Here is a 20600-nt window from a genome sequence, read left to right as displayed (position 1 = left end):
AAAGATGATATTAATGTAATTAAGTTAAGTTTTAGGGACATAATTATAATATTTTTGTTTCATTATTCTATAAATTGAACTTCAAGGGAAGGATTAGGACAGAAGTCCATTACCTTTTCTTCTTTCTGTTTTCTCCTAATGTGTGTCTTTTTTTTTTTTCTCTATGAGCTAAATCTATGAAGTTTTGAAAATCAACAAACCACTTCACTATTAATAAACACAATTTCTTTATCTATTCTCACCCTTACTTGGATGTACTTAGAAAATATGACTATGATTAACAACTCTAATCAACAATTCACCATTACTCTTTGAAAAAATTGAATAAGCTTCACAGTAAGCAAACAACATGCATCACTTTAGGCTTCACCACCACCACAATACTTTATAATTCTCTCTCTCAAGTAATGGGGGAACTATGACAAAAGAGACCCAACCAAGTAATGGAGGAGCTATGACAAAAGATACCCAACCATTAACCACCCAGGTTGGCTAGATACACAGTAAGAAAGATGACATTTCCGGTCCTAGCCATATGACAAGACATCAAACTCTAGCAAAATTCATACACAAGTTGGACCAAGGTATAAGGATCAACATCTACAAGTACTAATATAGCAACAAAACTCTAGTAGGTTTCCTAACTCACCGTAGCATTTTGCGATGGCAAAAACCTAAGCAAGAAGAAAAGCTTGTAGGGATGATGGTGAAAAAATTGAAGTTTTTCTTCAATTCATAAGTTGTAAGTTGTAACCTTGCATGGCATTGTCTCAACTAAGAAAGAAAACCAAAGGGGAGCTACCCTGTTTCTTAACAAGTAATCATTAAAAATGTTAATGAATGCCATTAAGAAATGGATTTGATATTCAATTTCTCATTGTAAATCAGGTTTCAACCTGATAGCAACCCTAAATATTGTCTTGTAGTCGAATTTGAGATTCTAAAGGCCATGAAAGGAGATTAGACAGTCTATTACATGTACTAGCAATTGGTTGGTCCTTTCTACTCACAAAAAAATAGATGCATAGAACCCATTTACATTAATAAATGGGACCCTTTTTCCATTCCATGTGATCAGAAGGGATGACACAATGCTAATATATTTGGCCCCAACAAAAATAAAAAAAGAGAAATACTGAGGAGATATGATAAATTTGCAATGATTTGGTTGGAGAGAGGAGATGCATGGTCTTGTGGGTCTTGTGGGAATGGAGCTGCCGAAAGGATTAGGAGGGATAATGAGCCAAAAAACCAAAAAAAAACAAGAAAAGTCTTCGTTAACCTCAAAATCTCTGTCACTGTTTGGTTTTCCTCCTTAGATACATGAAGCTCAAGAGGTAAAACAAAAACCGAACGTGTGGCAACCGTGTGGTGTATGCATGGCTTACGTGTGGCAAACACGGGGCCACTCGTGACACCCTCTTAACAATTATTTATTATAATTATTAATTAATACTTATATTGACTATAAATTTATTTTAATCATTAATTATTATTATTAACTATTATTATCAATAATTATCGATCTAATTTATTGATTAGTAATAATTATAAATTAATAAATAAATTGAAATCTATATTACCAATATTAAATTATTAATTAGTAATAATTATCATGTCTCTATTATTTCTTAATATTTATTAGTTATTACTTATATTAATTACTTATTTATTCAAATTATTAGTTATTATTATTATAAAAAATTATTACTATAAATTACAGAACTTATTAATTATTTTTGAGATAATATTACTAATATTATTTAATTATTATTATTATACGTCATGAGGCCTAATCCAATACGAAACCCCATTTCGTGTTAAAAATACGAAATCGGGTTTCTGGATCATGATCAACGGCGCTGCACGAAGCCCCGCTCCCCACTCCCCTTTCTTTCCCTCGCCGCGTCTCGCAGCCTCGCCCTCGCCGTCGACTCCCGTAGCCTCGTCTCGCAGCCGCGCCCTCGCCCTCCCGCAGCCTGTCTCGCAACCTCGCCTTCGCCCTCGCCCTCGCACTCCCGCATCCCTCGCCCCCGTCTCCTCCTCCGTCGCCCCCTATCTTGAACCCCGGACCCTAAATTTATGTCAATTTCTCTAACCTAAACCCTAAATCTATCGTTTCCACCCAAAATTTCTCTCAATTTATGTAATCCGAAATTCAAAAACCTAACGGTATTGTACTCTAGACCTAATCTTTGGATTTTTTAAATTTCTGTATTTTTTTAATTTCTTCAAATTTAGGGGTTCCTGAATTGTTCCATATTATATTTTTGTAATTTCTGTGTATAGGGTTGATATTGACTGTTTAGTTAAATAAATTCTGTTAATAATGAAATAATAAATTTATTGAAATTGGATTGATAATGAATTAATTTCTGTATTTAATTGTATTAGTTTATTTAATTTAAAAAAGTGGTTGAATTAAATGAATTAACTGTGTTTCTGTTAATAGTTGAATATTTACTTTATACTTAATTTCTGTATTTGTTTATTTAATTAATTCTGTATGTATATATTTAAATTTATTGATTAAATTGGTATTGAATATCTGTATTTTTTTAGATTTTGTATTACTTTAATTGTTGTTATGGTTTAATTTCTGTATTTAATTGTGTTAGTTGATTTAATTTGATATTATGATTTAATTTAATTGAATTTTTGTTAATTGATGATTTGTTGAATTTGGGGTTCTGGTTTAGGGTTTCAGGGTTCGGGTTTAGGGTTTAGGGTTTATCGATACCAAAACTTTGTTGGCGTGAGAGTGTTTTCTTGTTCATCTTTTGATTGAATTTCTAGTCCATAATTAAAGTTGAATGGGAGAACAGGTATTGTTTAACTAAATTAACAACCAACAAGAGCTAATATTTTCCTACATATTGGTGACTATTTGCAGTCCCAAAAGTTTGGATATTAATCCCTGGAGCAGAAGCCTGTGCGGCTCCCATTTCCCAACAGTAAGAGTCAAAAAGCTCAATTACTATATGAGCAGGTCTTGTGTGTGAGTAGCTTGAAGGGAGAAAGTCCTTGAAGTGAGCAACGTCCTTTGGATCATAAATAAGTCTCACTTTTGGCAGCTTAGAGTTTAGTGATTAGGGGTTAGGGTTTAGGGTTTAAGGGTTAAGGTTTAGGGGGTTTAAGGGTTAGGGTTTAGGGGGTTGAGGGTTGGAAGGGTCGGAAGGGTTGGAAGGGTAGGTTTGTTTAAGTTTTGTGGCTATCTACTACTTTTGCTCAATTGGGACATTCATTACACAGATTTTTATAGTAGTTCACAAGCACAATTTCAGATTGCTACTCCACTCCCAGGGTGCCATTCTTTGGAATTAAATGTTTCTCTTGAATTTTCCAAATGACATCTAGAGCATGGAACCACAAAGGTTCAAGTTACAACACTTGCCCAAACACTTTGAGACTCATGGTCAACAACTCTAGGTACAATCACCTAGACTCAATAGAGATATTTAAACAACTTGAGCAAGGGTTACTTGCTTAAATAATTTAAAACATAAAAACCTCTTGAAAAAAATATATTAAATACAACATAATTTAGTTACAAGTTACTCTTAGGTGAAACCACCAAGATATCAACAACCCTAATATTGATTTCAAAATTAAATTGAGAATGCATAGGTGAATAGAAGTTTGAAATTCAGAATAAAAGTTTGAATAATAAAACGTATCAAAACTTCTTTCAAATGAAAAGTATTTTGAGTATGTATAATTATTTTGAGTATCATCAAAATCTGAGTATTTACAAGAATTTTGAACTTCAACTTCCTCACAAACACTTAAAAAATAATTTAAATTTAATGAGAAACTTGGTAGAAGAAGTCTCAAGAAAAAAGTTGCTAGAACATTCGTCCGACTAGCCAATAGTCCGATTGATTGACTTTTGCTAAAAGATAGAACTGTTGATGAGGTCTGAATGAAGACCATCATTCTAACAAGTAAGTATTTGACTGACCCATGTACAAGGTCAGAACGAGTCTCAATGGAATGATAAAGTTTGTTCGACTAGCTTTCCCTCAACTAGATAGGATAGAGAAATTTTTTGAGTCTGTTCCCCTCAACCATTTGACCAATCGAGCTAACTGAGAAAAATTACTCATGACCGTTCTACTAGACTACCCCATCGAACTGGACAAGAAAGATAAGCTATTGTTGACTAGCCAAATGGAGGCTAACAATGAAAAATGATAGAAGGTTTGTAGGGAAAGTTGTCCAATCGAACCTTAGCTGTTTGAATAGTGCATTCAAAAATGTCTATGGGTGAAATTTTAGAGATTCAATCTGGTCATTGTAAGTCACCAAAATTTGTAACTGGTTTATGATTTCTATTAGCAGCTCCAAGCATATATTTTAATCATTCTATTCCCTCTAAACCCAACCGAACTAAACCTATCCCAACGGAGCGATTGTCAGCTAAGAAAGTTGTGCTGTCAATTGCTGGAAAATGATGAAAAAAATAGATTTGACGTTGTCGCCCTTACGAAGCAGATTTGTGGGCTTCTCAGTTGCTTCTCATTTCAAAACTCTTCTCCTCTCTTACTCTCGAAATTTTTATTTTTTCTCCTCATCTCTAAATTCTACTACACTTGAAATTCTTATTGTTATCGTCCATCATGGGACACTCGAATTTCTTTTTTTTCTTCCCCACATTCTCTCCCCTGAAAATCGGCTACAATTCACACCTGGTTACTCTCTGCGGCTACAACAAGTCATGCTCTGTGTGCCCGAATCCTGATGGTCATTGCCACCTGTCATTGAAGATCGCCGGTGAGAGGTCTTTATCTCTTCTGTCAGCCGAGGAAACCTTATAGGACTCTGCGACTGGTCTCTGAAGTCAGTTCTAGGTGGTTTCTGTTCTCTTCTGTATTCTTCATTGAAACAGATTTTCCTCCTGAAATCACTCTTCTTTCTGTAATCCTTCTAATATTTATCTGCTCGGTTAAGGTTCTGTGTGCTCTCAAGGTCTGTGCATGTCTGTTGTGTCGCCTGCTGCACTCTTTGGTGAGTATCTTTTTGGTTTTTATTTCATAGAAGCAAATATAGATTTCAAAAAATTTTATTGATATTTTCCCTTATCTGGAATGCTAGTGAGGTTTTTTTTTCTTACCCTTCATTCTCTTTTCTTTGTCAAAGGGGATTCAATTTACACTTATCTAATAGGGGATTCAATCATGACTCGGTCAAGTTAAGTTATCGTGGCTGATTGGAACACACCGAGTCAACTAAAGGATAGGTGTAGCTCGGGTTAAATAAATTTTTAGGAAGCAAACAGAGCAAAAGAAGTAAAGGAAATGTTGGTAATCTCCATTAGGCTACTTTGCTAGTTCCTTGTAGCCATGCAACACAAGTTTCTTGAAGATTTGGAATTGTGTGTAGGAGACTTTTATCTAGACTTAATGCTTATGGGCCAGCGGACCAAAGAGCTGATTAGACGTTTATAATTTATCAATGACCATGGCTATATGAGAAATGAATCAAATTTTGATAAGCTAGCTGCACCTCCTTACTATTTTACCCGTTTCATTTAAATTTAATTTTTTCCAAGTCTATTTTTTTCCTTTACTGTGTTTTCATGGTAAATTTTTGTTCCAAAACTTATAAAGTATTTTCTATTTTTTATGTTGAAATGAATCTAGGGGTATATTTGAGTTATAATGAATGAGAAGTAATTTTGGCCAAAGATACGTCATATAACAGTCTCATAAATTGTAGATAAAGCCAAATGTGAAAAGCAATAGCAGCCTGGTACCAGGCCATAAGAATAATAGTTATATTTCATAAGGTTAGTCGTGGAAAATGGAATAAGATAAAAAGATAGGGGCATTTTAGTACTTCTGAAGAAAAGGATTTTAAAAAAACCACGAAAAGGGGGAAAGAGGAAGTAAAATGCAAGGGAGAAGTGTAATTGATTACACTGTTCATTCACTTGAACCTGTTAGTGCAGTACCCGGAGCCAACTTCAAGTGGATGAACCAATTCATTCACTTGAACCCGCTCCTGAGTAAAGTGGGTGAATCAGGATTCCCACTGAAATCTTGGTTCATCACGTGAACTCATCGGGTCGTGAAAATTTCTCCCGACGCTCGCTCTCGACAACCTCATTCGGCACCCTCTCCTTTCTCCCTCTCGCACTTGCTCTTGCTCTCGGCACCGTCTCCCTTCTCCCTCGCGCACTCACTTTCGCTCTCGGTACCCTCTCCCTTCTCCCTCTTGCTCTCGGCACCTCTCGCTCGTGCTCTCGCTTTCGGCCTCCCATCTCCCTCTCCTTCTTGCTCTCTCTCTCAGCGACTCTTTTTTTTTCCTCATCTTCCTCTTGCTATCAACAGTGATCATCTTTTTTTCATCGTTACTTCCCAAATCTTCAATTTCATCCCAGCCAAGATCATCTTCCTCATGAGAGGACTGTTGGCTCGAAACGACTGAAAAATCACTATCTTTGCTTGACTCACTAGGCTCCGCCTTTCCTTCCAAAGATTTCTCATCAGACTTTGCAGCGGAGTCATCATTATTGGGTTCAGAAGAATCAGTCATTGTCTCTGAGGATAATTTCTCCTCAATTCCGTGGATTCCGACAGTCTCCAGAGATTCTTGACCAACACAGTCACTGGCTTCTAGAGATCCAGGGGGGTCCTAGATGACTTCTGGAAGAATGGATGTTTCCTTTTTGAGTTTGGAGCTGAACTCTTCTAAATCCTGGCGGTAAGTTTGGATCACTGTATCGGACCTTGCCGTGATTGTTTTGATGAGACCACCGAAGGACCAAACGCCAGCACTCTAGACAAGGAAGAATTGGGGCTAGGGCTTTGGTCAATCGATGATTTTCCATCATCCTATTCCATACTCTCCATGTTTCACTGATTGTGATTGCTTAATATTCCATATTTATTAATGCGATTTTATCCCTTGAGCGAGTGGGCAGTGAATTTCATTGTTATTTGAAGTGCACCTGGTAAATCAGAGTGCCGGCGCCCCAACAAATACTTCTCCCTCCTTTTGGCGTGTCTGGACTCGCTTAAGTGGCTGTAGATTTAGTAAACACAGCAGAAGAAAGCAGAAGAAGAGGAACGGTAGCTGTAAGGGTTGCATATATGAGCTCCTTAGCATGCTTATCTCTGTAATCTTCTTCGGGTTCTCTTTTATTTTACTGGGTGTGGTAGTATTCTGGGTTGGCGTTTTATGGCTTGCTCTGTAGCCTTGCATACCTTATGATTGGCAAAATTTTGTACAGAGAATTCATAATGCGACCTCTGATATTTCTCAGATTTCTTACTTATTTAAGGACCCCATGGGTTGAATTTTGCTTTGTTTAGTGTTGGAGATTATTTGTTCTGGATTTTGGCTCACGTTAATTGTTTCCCTTTTTCGTTTTTAAGCGAGAGTGAATTGTCCCACTGCTTATGTGCAGAGGTGCCCAAGTTGTTGAAGCTACTGCTTCTGTGTAATCTCTTGTTGTGGTGGATTTCTAAATAATGACTAAGAAAAAATCCCGGAAGGTTCTTGAAGCTTCGAAGCTTGGTTCTGCAGTCCAGGAAAGCCAGTATGTCCTTCATTTTCTCGGTTCTGTTATGGTTTAGTTTTGTAAAACTGTTCCTGTTCGTAGCAGCATTGATGGTTTCCTAATACGTCTCTTGTTTGTTTTCATTAAGTAGCTCAAGGACCATTCACTATGAAGGAGAGCGCCTTGCTGCGCTGTTGCAAAGACTCTCAGGGTTAGTAGAAAAATACTGGATAATGTTTTGAATCAGCTCCATTCAATGTCATTCTTAATGTTTATACTATGTGCTCTTATCATCTTCTATATTTTAAACTTGTTAGGGAAATAGAAACGGCAAAACTTAAAAGGGGTTCCCTGCCTAAAAAAATATGGAACTCTGTTTTCTGTATTATTTTGTCAAAAAAATTTCACTTCTGAAATAACTTAAAAGAACTACAGATATGATACAAATTTGCCCTTTATAGCAACAATTTTCAATTGGGGTCAATGATTTCACGCGTATCCTGGAACGAATGCCTCCCGCGGAGAGAGGAAGTTCAGATAAAGAATCTCCTCCTCTTCAAAATTGGTCAAAAACCAACTTTAGTTCAGGTTCAGGTTGGAACCACCCCGATTTTCTTTTTTCATTGTAGCCTATTGTGATTAATCAACACTTTCCTTGGTCTTACCATTATTTTGTTTTAATATGAACTCTTATTTCGATATCATTAAGTGATTTTGTTTTCCTGCACTAAAACAAATTGTGCTCCGGTAAGATTTAAACACCCATACTGGTGTGTATGTAACGCTTATTTCCATGAGCTGTTCCTGTGATTATTGAGTTTCTAACAAAAATAAAAGATGAGAGTTATCTTTTAATTTGTGTAATTTCTGTATTTGGTGATTTAATGCTTATTTGGTTCAGGCTGTTCTTTTGGCTTCTGATTGTAATCCAAGATGGCTAACAAAACATCTTCCAAGTTTGGCATCCTCTCGTAAAGTACCATTGATACTTGTTAAGGATCGCAGAGGTTCCCTGAGATTAGGCGAAGTGGTTAAGATCAAAACAGCTATAGCTCTGGGAGTAAAAGTGAGCTATATTTCCCTCTTCTCCCTGTGCCTGTGTAGAACTTGCGGTAATGTTCTTCTTTCCTTTCAGGCACGCGGAAGTGGAATCAACAAGATCATTGAGCAAATTCTTCAGACGTGAATCAAGATAATATCTATAATGATTGTAAAATGCGCAATCAATCATATATGTATACAGCATCTGATTTGTTGCTAACAATTTTTTCAGTAGCATGCCTGCTGACTGCTGAGAGCATCGTGTAGATTGAATGGTAGATCAGAATGGAGTAGAAAATGAAAGTTTGCTGAAAGTTGATCTCTTGCACATTACATTTCTTGTGTTCGATTACTTGTGCAATAACTGTAAGAAAAAATAACAGGATTTACAAAGAACTGTGATTGAATATTTTTGTTTATTTCTTCTATTTTTGTCATTAATTAAACTAAATATTGTTAATTTTGTGGAAATATATTATTAATATATATGACGTAAAAATTTATCTTATGTTATTAATAAAATAATATACATATTATATATATATATATATATTTGTTATTTATTTATTTATTTATTATTTATAATTAATTAGTGCACCGTTTAGGGGTTAAAATAAATTGTAATAATTTATAAATGAAATATTTTATTTAATTAATTAATACATTTTAATATTACATTACATTACTTATTAGTATAGTAAATATGTTTGTTTTAATTAATTATCTGTTTAGGTATAAGTTCAATTTAGATATATTATAAAAATTTATTCATTCTTTTATTTACATTATATTTTTTATTTAGACACTAACACAGTAAAAGTATTTTCTAGTGCACTTTACAACTACCGTATTAACACCAACAAATGATTTAATTTTACTTACATTGGGGGTGTTAATTAACTTGAAGGACGAGATGATCTTCAACCGCATAACGCCCTTCAACACTTGAAGTCGTTAGTGGAGCGCAGATGAAGCTTCATCTCGATACAGGGGATGAAGGGGTCCTTCATCTCCATGCTTTAATTTCGATCATGTGGAAGAAGGCCTTGTTTGATCTTCTTTGAATTGAAGGACGGGCGATGCTCGGTTTTTCCCCTCTCTCCTCGCACCTCCCCATCGCGCGTCGTCATTTCTCATTTTTTCTTCCTCTCTCCCGCACTCCCTCTCTCGTCTCCCTACGCCCCCGACGTCGCTGCTGCTAAAATCGATCTCGTCCTTCGTCTCCGGCCATCGTCTCAGTTCCCTCTCGCCTCCGACCTCATCTCTCGGTCTTCTCTCAGCCTCGCCCTCTCTCTCGTCACTGTGACTCCCTCTCTTCTCCCTTTCGGCCTCCCACTCCCTTCTCTCTCTGGCTAGTCTCCTTTTCCCCGAAAATACCTTCCGATTTCGTTCGATTTTCCCATTTCTATTTCGATTTTCTTCGATTTTGGACATTTGGGCATCAATTGCTTAATATCTACTTCGATTAGGCATCGATTTCACCCTTCGGCTTCGGATTTCCCCAAATTTCAAAAGGTATGCCTAAACCCTAATTTTTTTCATTAAATTAGTGTTTTATTTGATTTAAATTTATTTTCAGTGCGTAATTGGGGGTTATTTGTGCATTATTTTGGGATTTAGGGTTACGGTTTATAGTTCTTGATTCGTGTATGGATTATTTTTAGGGTTTGCTGCTCGGTATTTAAGGGTCCAGTAATTAGGGTTTAGGGTTTATGGTTAAGGATTTAGGGTATTTTGGGGATTAGGGCTTTTAAGGTTTAGGGGGTTTAGGGTTTTTAAAGGTTTTGGGAGTTTTGTGTTTTTAAGCTATAAGTTTTTTTGGGTTTAGGGTTTGGAATTAGGGTGTAGGGTTTAGGGTTTAGGGCTTTTAATGTATTAAGTTATGGAATTAGTGTTTAGGGTTTAGAGTTTAGTAGGTGATAGGGTTTTTAAGCTCTAGGGTTTTTTGGGTTTAGGGTTTAGGATTTAGGGCTTCTAAGGTTTAGGGTACTGTGTTATGGAATTAGTGTTTAGGGTTTAGAGTTTAGTAGGTGATAAGGTTTGATTTTAGGGTTTGATGGTTTATGGTTTAGGTTTTATTAGGGGTTTTTTAGTCCAATTCAAACAAGGCTGAGTCGCCTACACAGGCGTCCATTAGCCAACGAAACCCGACCCCATCACTGACGAGGTACAGTTCGTAGTGACTACGAAGTTATATGGGGCTCTACCAGGGGTGTTCGGTGAATTTGGACTTGATGTGTGTGTTTTCTCATTGTTTAGTGTATATGCAGTAGTGAAAATAGTTTAATTAATTTTGAAATATTTTAGAATGTTGTTGAGGATTTTTGAAGTGTTATGGAATGTTTTTGCCATGTAGTGAGGAGATTCGCGTGTTATACATATCCACCACATGGTATTTTCTTTTTTTTGTGGTTTCGATTTAACCCTTCGGCTTTGATTTTTCTCAAATTTCATAAGGTAAGTCTAAACTCTATTTTTTTTATTAATTTACTGTTGTATTTGATTTGCCTTATAGACAACTACTTGTGATTGATATATCCTACTTTTGATATTATTGAGAACTTGTTGACCAATGCCATTTCAACCATTGTTCTAAGATTTTGTTTTCCAATCTTATTTTTTTGAGTAGGAGACTTTTGAGTCCGGAGGCTTGCTTGAGAATGTCTTATCAGGGCAATATTTATATCCCTATTCAGAATTTTTAGATTGTTAAAAGTAAACTAGTAAAGAATTGGCCCTTTTTTTTTTACCATAATCACGGATTTATTCTGGATGTTCTTACTTGCATGTCAGGGCAATGTGGATGAAGTAACAATTGCAGTATTGAAGGAGTTGCCTCCTCTACAAGAGAAAGATCAATCAAGGGGAAGATTTGGAGATCAGTTCTTAGGGGGAAATGGGCGAGGAACAACTAGCATGAAGAGAAACAATTATAGTTTGTAAATTTATAATGGTTTTATAGTTTTTATTTGGGCGATTGTAAATTGATAGTGATATTTCATTTAATTTTGTTGTGTTTGATTATTGTATGGAGTTTATTTATAATGTTATGCAGTGTATGGAGTGTTTAGACTATTTTATGGAATGTATATCAGCAATGAAGAAATCCAAATCAGGATACAAAAGATAGAAGATAGCCTTGAAACAGCACAACCAGTATTGGGAAAGGTTTGTGGTTTGGAAGAAGAGATGAGCTGAATTATTAGCATGCTACAGGAGTTGAGAACAGAGAGACATCAGAGTCCAGAGGTGAGAGAGGTTGCTCAACCATATCACAGAAGAGGGGAGCAGTGGCCTGGGCGCACTGCTGTCCAAGCACCTCAGCATGGAGGCACAATCCCAAGGTACACCAAGTTAGAGTTTCCCTCTTTCAATGGTTCTGTGGATCCCGTAATTTGGTTGCATAGATGTGAAATTTTTTTTTTTGAACCAAGGGACTACTGAATGGGATAAGGTGCAACTAGCCTCTTTCCATATGACAGATGAAGCCATGTTATGGGTGACTCAAGTAGAGAAAGAGAGACCGGGAATGACTTGGGGAGAATTTAAAAATCTATGCACAATTAGATTTGGGTCTCCCGCCAACAGCAACCCATGTGACAGATGAAGCCATGTTATGGGTGACTCAAGTAGAGAAAGAGAGACCGGGAATGACTTGGGGAGAATTTAAAAATCTATGCACAGTTAGATTTGGGCCTCCCGCCAACAGCAACCCCCTGGGAGAGTTAGCCCTATTGAGACAAACGGGTTCGGTGGAACAATATCAAAAACTATTCCAGGAAAAGTTGGCTCGTGCTGGGGAGAGGGTATTGATTGACCAGTAGGTCTCCTTATTCACAGCAGGTCTCAATGAGTATTTACGGATAGAGGTAGAACTCCTTATGCCCACGGATCTAGCTCATGCCATGAATATGGCCCAAGCAATGGAACAACGACAACAACTGCAGCAACGTAAGCCGAGTTGGTCGAGTGATAGGAACACTTCCTCCACGTGGCAAGGGCGCCGCTATAATTCATCTCAGGGAGCATCTACAGCAGCACCATCCAGACACACTCCAACTACGACTCGGGTAGCCGATCCCCGCCCTGGTAATTCCCTACCTAGCTTTATAAAAAAAATTGACTAGTGTGGATATGGCAGAAAGGCGGTCCAAAAATCTCTGTTATAACTGCGATGAGCAGTATCGGGTCGGACACCAATGTAAACGATTATTTTGGCTCGAGGTGGAGGAGTCGGAGAATCCAGAGGAACCAGAAGATATTATCGAGGAGGAATCACCAGAGATATCCTTGCATGCTATTACTGGGCAGAAATCGCCTACTATAATGCAAGTCAGAGCTCATGTCATCGACCGCGAACTGGTGGGACTAGTCGACTCGGGGAGTACACACAATTTTCTGAGTTTGACAGCCGCACAACATCTCCAGCTCCAGATACACACTCATCCTACAGCCACCGTCTCAGTGGCCAATGGCGAGAAGGTCCCTAGCTATGGGATTAGTAAGGCGGTAACTTTTTCCATTGGATTTACTTCATTTAATGCAGAATTTTTTGTTATTCCCTTGGCGGGATTTGATATGGTTTTAGGCATTAAATGGTTACAAACGTTGGGGCCCATTTTGTGGGACTTTTCGGCTTTAACCATGAGCTTTGATTTGGCCGGAAGTCGGGTGCTCTTACAGGGCTGTCAGGTGGACAGGGCCCACCGCATACACACTTTACAGACACAGGATCAGCCTGACAGTACTAGTGCTGGTCTGGTTGAGGAGTTCTCTGACCTCTTTCAGGAGCCTTCGGGGTTGCCTCCCATGAGGCACTATGACCATAGGATCTGTCTGAAACCAGGTTCTGAGGTAGTGGTCGTGCGACCATACCGTTACCCACACCTTCAGAAGGACGAGATAGAGCGTCAGTGCCATGAGATGTTGAAACAGGGTCTTATTCGTCCCAGCCGCTCCCATTCTCTTCACCCGTCTTACTTGTGAAGAAACATGATGGGACATGGAGGTTCTGCGTGGATTATCGGGAGTTGAACGTGCAGACAGTAAAAGACAAGTTCCCGATTCCGGTAGTGGATGAGCTTCTGGATGAGTTACATGGGTCGTGGTTATTCACTAAACTCGACTTCCGTTCGGGATACCATCAGGTCCGGATGTACCCTTTTGATATCGAGAAGACGACATTCCGCACGCACCATGGCCAATTTGAGTTCGTCGTCATGTCGTTCGGGTTATCCAATGCACCCTCCACTTTTCAAGCTTTGATGAACGAGGTATTTAGCCCCTATCTTCGAAAATTTGTTCTTGTATTTTTCGATGATATTTTGATATATAGCAAGTCGGTTGAGGAGCACTTGGCACACTTGAAGATTGTTTTCGACTTGTTAAGAGCACATTAGCTCTATTTGAAACATTCCAAGTGTTCTTTTGCGGCTTCACATGTGGGGTATCTGGGACACATTATCTCACATGAGGGGGTTACGGTGGATCCCAAGAAGATCTGAGCTATTCACCAGTGGCCGCAACCACAGTCGTGTTCTGCATTACGGGGTTTTTTGGGTCTTGCGGGCTACTACCGCAAATTTATTCAGAACTATGGGCCAGTGGCAGCACCATTGACGAGTTTACTCAAGAAAAATTCCTTTATTTGGAATGAGGGGGCTACCACGTCGTTTGTGGCACTCAAAGCTGCCCTCGCATCCGCGCTAGTATTACAACTTCCCAACTTCGACGAATTGTTCGTGGTAGAGTACGACACATCAGGCGTGGGCATGGGGGCCGTTTTACAGCAGCTGGGCCATCCTATTGCGTATTTTAGCAGATAGTTGGCAGCCGCCATCACAAGCTGGCAGCCTATGAGCGCGAATTGATTGGGTTGGCCAAAGCAGTCCAACATTGGAGGCCTTATCTCTAGGGCCGGGCTTTTCTCATACGCACGGATCACTACAGCCTTAAATTCCTACTGGAACAGCATTTGACAACGTCGCCACAGCAGCACTGGATCAGTAAGTTGTTGGGGTTTGACTTCTCGGTGGAGTATCGTGCAGGGAGATTAAATAAGGCGGCAGATGCCTTATCATGATGTTTTGAAGATCAGCAGTCGGTCCATTCTATCAGCCAGCCGAGATTTCTCATTATGGACTTGGTGCGAGAAGCACATGCCACTAACCCTGCACTGCAGGAACTGCATCAACAGATCTCAGAAGGGACAATGAATGTGAAGTAGTCCATCCAGGATTCACTTATTTATTACAAGCAGCAGATTTTCCTTCCACCTGAGTCCGAGTTGATTCCAGCTATTCTCTCGGCCTACCATGACAGTACACACGAGGGGATCCAGAAGACCTTGCACAGAATTCGAGCTGATTTTTACTGGCAAGCCATGAAACCCTCTATTACGACTTATGTGGGCGACTGTTAGGTATGTCAGCGCAACAAAGCCGAGCACTTGAGTCCAGCCGGTCTTCTCCAGCCTCTGGCCCTTCCTACGCAGGTTTGGGCCGACATTTCAATGGATTTTGTGGAAGGCCTGCCCCTGTCAGCCGGCAAATCGGTACTTTTCGTAGTGGTTGATAGATTCTCCAAGCACGGGCATTTTATACCGATGGCTCATCCGTATACAGCAACACGGGTTGCTCAGACTTTCTTGGAGCAGATAGTCCGCTTACATGGCATTCTAGAATCCATTGTGAGTGACAGAGATGCAGTTTTCACGAACACCTTTTGGTGGGAACTGTTTCTCTTGAGTGGGACGAAATTGAAGTTCTCCTCCGCCTATCATCCACAGACAGACGGGCAGACTAAGGTGGTGAACCGCACCATCGAGATGTATCTACGGTGCTTGGTGGGGGATCGTCCGCGGCAATGGGTTCAATGGCTTCCGTGGGCCGAATACTGTTACAACACTTTGTTCCACTCTGCATTGCAATCCACTCCTTTTCGGGTTATATATGGCCGGGATCCACCTTGCCTCCTCTAGTACAACCCAGGGTCCACCCGCGTGGACACGATTGATCAGGCACTCATTGACAGGGATATACTGCTACAGAATATCACAGAACGACTACGACGCGCCCAAGCTCGGATGAAGGATGTATACAATAGAGGCCACCGTGAGGTCTCTTTTGAGGTTGGGAAGTATGTGTGGCTACGGCTCCAGCCCTCCTGTCAACAGTCTCTTGCGGGACCTCCACGTCATAAGCTCTCACCCAGATTTTTTGGGCCGTTTCCCATTCTTCGACGCGTGGGACCAGTCGCCTATCAACTCAAATTACCGGACACAACCAGAATTCACGATGTGTTTCATGTCTCTCTTTTGAAGCCGCATTCCGGAGCACAGCCTACATCCACTCCATTCCTACCACTGGTTGATCATGGCGAGGTTATTCTTAACCCAGCTGCAGTGTTACGCGCACGGCTGACCAATGACCATTGGGAGATTCTCGTCCAATGGATGGACACTGACCCCGACGCTGCAACATGGGAACGTGTGGACAACTTCAAACAAGTCTACCCAGCTTTTGAGCTTGAGGACAAGCTCTTTCTCCATGGGGAGGCAGATGTTGTGGACTCAATAGCACACCGAGTCACACAACGAAGAAGACAACAACAACTCACTCAATAGGATTTAATTCTTATATTTCTTTGAGTAGGATTTATTTCTTATATTGTTTTAAGTAGGAGTTATTTCTTATACTGTTTTAAGTAGGAGTTATTTCTAATTACTTTATATGTAAGGGCATTATGGGGAATTATTGTAACCCTAACCCTAAAACTCCTTGACGTGACCTATTTAAGGGAAAGGTATGAATGAAATAGGTAAGCTTTGAGATTTTAGAATAACCTAGTCTAAACAGGTTGAGATCACCTCTTGATCTCGAGTTTAGGGTTTACTCCAAAAATCCAACCTATCCTTCACCCTCCATTGCCATCCATCTTCACCCAAATTCATCCCTCATCATCCATACTAAGAAAAGGTGCTTCCTACCCCTTTTCCGAGCCCAAAGAGAGGATCTTCTCTCATCACTAGCGTCAACAAAAATTTGGGTTCAATCCCATCTTGACGAGTAGCAAAAGAGGAGTAATTCTGGTTCTCTCACGTGAGGGATTAGATCAACTCTTCTTGCTGGGAATTCATCACGAAAACAGAGCAAGGACAGCCATCAACGTGAGCCAAGGCTGCCCCATCAAGCTAGGTCTTCAAGTCCTAGAACGAGCTGCATCAAATCAGGGTTGAAACCCTGATTAACGTGACCAAAATAGGTATTTCTCCATTCTTTCTCCACCTGAATTACTTCCATTCTAGCTATAACTTTAGGACTAGAATGAGATCATAAAAAGGGAGATTGATCACTGGTGGAAGAGTACCCAAAGAAGGGACCTTTAACCCTCCTTACCGAATCCAGCAATTCAGTACCAGTGCTGGATTCACAACTCCCACGCCGTGTTACTCGATCCATGACCCGGGACCGTAACATAAATCTCTTCTTTGATATCACCATTGAGAAATGCAATTTTTTCATCCAGTTGATATAGTGGCCATGATGAATTGGCTGCCAAAGATAATAATATACGTACCAAAGTCATTTTTTCCACTGGAGAGAATGTTTCATCATAATCAATTCCATAGCATTGAGTGTAACCTTTTTGCAACCAGTCGAGCCTTCAGTCATGCAATGGTTCCATTCGGATTATGTTTTACTGTATAAACCCACTTGCAACCAACAAGTTTTTTATCTTTAGGTAGAGGAACCAGTGACCATGTGTTATTATCATTGAGTACCTTCATTTCTTCATCCATTGTTGCCTTCCACCTTGGATGTTGTAGAGCCTTCTGATATGACTGAGGAATAGATATGGAGGAAATAGAAGAAAGAAACTGACAACGTAAAGGTGAGAGGCGATGATGAGACACAAAATTGGAAATAGGATGAGAAGTAGAAAGTTGAGTGCATGATCTAGGTTCTTTTCGTATAGCAATAGGACGAGTATCAAATTGAGGACCAAAAATGATTGGTGATGAAGGACTTACCTCTGGTGGATCTGATAACATGACAGGTGTGGTATCGATCACTTGCTCTGGAAGTTGAACAATCTCTGTATCATGAGGCACAACCGGTCGAGGAGAACTCGGTACTGATGACAAACCAGGAGGAGCGCTATCAGGATAATATGAGGAGTCTTCAAAAAATGTTACATCCCTAGACATAGATAAACGTTGCAGAGGAGGACTATGACAAACATAACCCTTTTGTGTGCGAGAGTATCCCAAAAAATACACTTGATAGATTTAGGATCAAGTTTGCTGTGTCTAGGCAATGTATTATGAACAAAACATTGACAACCGAAGACTTTTAATGGTAATGCAAACGGTCATCATTTTGTAATAATATAGAGTAGGGAGATTTATTACCAAGAATAGTAAACGGGAGACGATTTATAAAAAAACTCGTTGTAAGGACAGCATGGGGCCAATAAAAGTATGGAACTTTCATGGCATATAATAGACCTCGAGCTACCTCAAGAATATGACGATTTTTTCGTTTGGCTACACCATTTTGTTGAGGAGGGTAGGCACACGATGTATGATGGAGAATGTCATTTTCTTGACAAAATGAGTCAAGGTCTTTTGAAATATACTCTTTGACATTATCTGACCTGAGAATTTTTATCTTTTGACCAAATTGTGTGAGTACCATAGAATGAAATGACTTAAATATGGATGGTATCTTAGAACGCTCCTTAAAATAAACAACCAAGTTGTGCGAGTGAAATCATCAATAAAAGTAATAAAATATTTTGCTTGAGAAATATTAGAGACACTCAAGGGCCCCCAAACATCAGTATGAATCAACGTAAAAGGAGTGTCACTTTTGACTTCTGGACGAGGAGAGTATGTACTCCTTTGATGTTTACTTAACTGACACACGTCACAACTGAATTTTGACCTAATCTTAAGAGATGGAAAGATATGATGAAGAGACTGTATAGAAGGATGTCCCAATCAATTGTGCCATAATCGTGTCTCATTCTCAGTAGTAGACACCATATTGATCTTTGGCACGTCCAAGTAGTAAAGCCCTGTTATGGACTCCATAGCATCACGAGTTATCCATAGGCATAGGAATTAAATTATGTCAATTTACTTTTCATGTAATTTCAATTCGGTTTGGTTTACTTTATTTGGTTTGGTTTATTTTGGGTTGGTTCAGTGTAATGTGGCGTGAACCACTTGACCTAATGGGTCATCTTTGTATTTTCGTCCTCAACCCTATTTAGGGGGACGTGAAGGAAAAGAGAGGCAAGTATTGAGAAAATTATATTTTACAAGTCTGGTTCTCCCTCAGAGGTCAAGGTCGGATTCTCCCTTTGAGGTCCAAGGTTGAGCTTCCTCCAAAGCTCCTTCATTCTAAATTGAGTTCCACCATTACTCGTTCAAGAAACAAAGTTTCTCTTCCAATGTCAAGATCATCCATGGAGGGAAGAGAGGAAAGAAGGGTGACTAGATCCATGGCAAGGGAAGAACCTAACATCTTTGTATCAGACAGGTCCACCCTTGGGGATTCCTCTTCCCCTGACGATTTGAGACAGCGAGTGGAAGAAAATAGGCAAAGGACAGATAACCAGGCTCATGCCCTGGAAGAGGTGCATCAAACAACCTCTGAATTGCGTGAAGCAATAAAATCAACGGATGCTGCCATCTAAGCTCTCCTCCGGCGACAAGAGGACCATGAGACACGAGCCCAACCTCCAGCTGCCTACTCTCCACCGGCCGAACACCATCCATTCCACCCACAACCACCACTGCGTCAACACCATTCCCATCTGGGGCCTGCCGTTCAAGGACCAAACACTGTGCCCAGGTATTTAAAACTTGACTTTCCTACGTATGATGGGTCTAAGGACCCTTTGATTTGGTTAGCCAAGTGTGATCAGTTCTTTTACCATCAAAAAACACATGCGGATGAGAAAGTGTATTTGGCCGCCTACCACATGCTCGATGAAGCGCTTCTATGGTACCACCAATTCCGAAATGACCAAGTGGTTCACGATTGGGCAACTTTTAGACAGTCTTGCATGATGAGATTTGGTCCTCCTGCTAGTAGTAATCCATTGGGCGAGTTAATCAATTACAAACAAACTGGCACACTAGAGGTGTACCAAAAGACCTTCCAGGAAAGATTAGCCCGAGCAAACCAGTTTGTTAGCCACACACAGTATGTTCATATTTTTACTGCTGGTTTGACAGAAGCTCTGCGTTTAGAAGTTGAATTACATGCTCCTACAGATTTAGACCATGCTATGAACTTAGCCAGAGCAATTGAGCACAAGCAGCGTGTTCTAAAGGAGTCACTGGTCAGAAAACCAGCTTGGCCAGGAAGGCACAATGCCTCTGCGCCAAACCATTCCTATGGACCTCCAAGATTTAGAGACAGTGCAGCCCCACGCCCAAACATTCTAATTCAGCTCCACCTGCTCCTTACTTCAAAAAACTTACTAGACAGGAAATGGAGCAGAGAAAGGCCAAGGGCCTCTGTTTTAACTGTGATGAACAGTATGTTTTTGGTCACCACTGCAAACGATTATTCAGTATATGTCTGTGGGAGGATGGAGAAGAAATACCACAAGAGGAAGAAATTGTGGAAACGGACCAAGAAGGTCCAGAGATTTCCCTTCATGCTATGACTGGTCTACGCAGTGCAATCACAATGCAGGTTAAAGCCCAATTACATCATTTACAGTTACTGGCTTTAGTTGACTCGGGTAGTACACATAATTTCATCAGTCAGCAGGCGGCAGAACAACTTGGGTTAGTAGTACAGCAACAGAATGGTCTTTCTGTATCAGTAGCCAATGGGGCTAAAATTACTAGTGTAGGCATATCACCAGCCACACACTTTGATATTGAGGGATATAAATTTGTTGCAGATTTTCTGGTGATTCCTCTGTCAGGATTCGATTTGGTGCTAGGAATTAAATGGCTTCAATTGTTGGGACCAATACTATGGGATTTCCAAGCACTCACCATGTCTTTTATAGAGGACCAACATCAGAT

The 20600-nt window shown here is 39.8% G+C and overlaps 1 long non-coding RNA gene across 2 annotated transcripts; it reads left to right on the top strand.

Moving 5' to 3' along the window:
* Positions 1-1892: 1892 nt before the first annotated feature.
* LOC137952515 (uncharacterized) lies at positions 1893-8983 on the top strand. 2 transcript variants are annotated; one of them, XR_011112295.1, is made up of 5 exons: positions 1893-2172; positions 7412-7543; positions 7656-7715; positions 8406-8570; positions 8640-8983. It is a non-coding gene; the product is annotated as an uncharacterized lncRNA (long non-coding RNA). The 2 variants fall into 2 exon arrangements; XR_011112294.1 differs by having other exon boundaries at positions 7653-7715.
* Positions 8984-20600: the final 11617 nt, after the last annotated feature.

This window comes from Aristolochia californica, unplaced genomic scaffold (assembly GCF_029961685.1).
Source record: "Aristolochia californica isolate CCGP_79_NKW_82.1479 unplaced genomic scaffold, dmAriCali1.0.hap1 SCAF_16, whole genome shotgun sequence".
Taxonomy (NCBI): domain Eukaryota; kingdom Viridiplantae; phylum Streptophyta; class Magnoliopsida; order Piperales; family Aristolochiaceae; genus Aristolochia; species Aristolochia californica.
The sequence above is the reverse complement of the archived record's forward strand: the minus strand, read 5'-3'. Positions and strand labels throughout refer to the sequence as shown.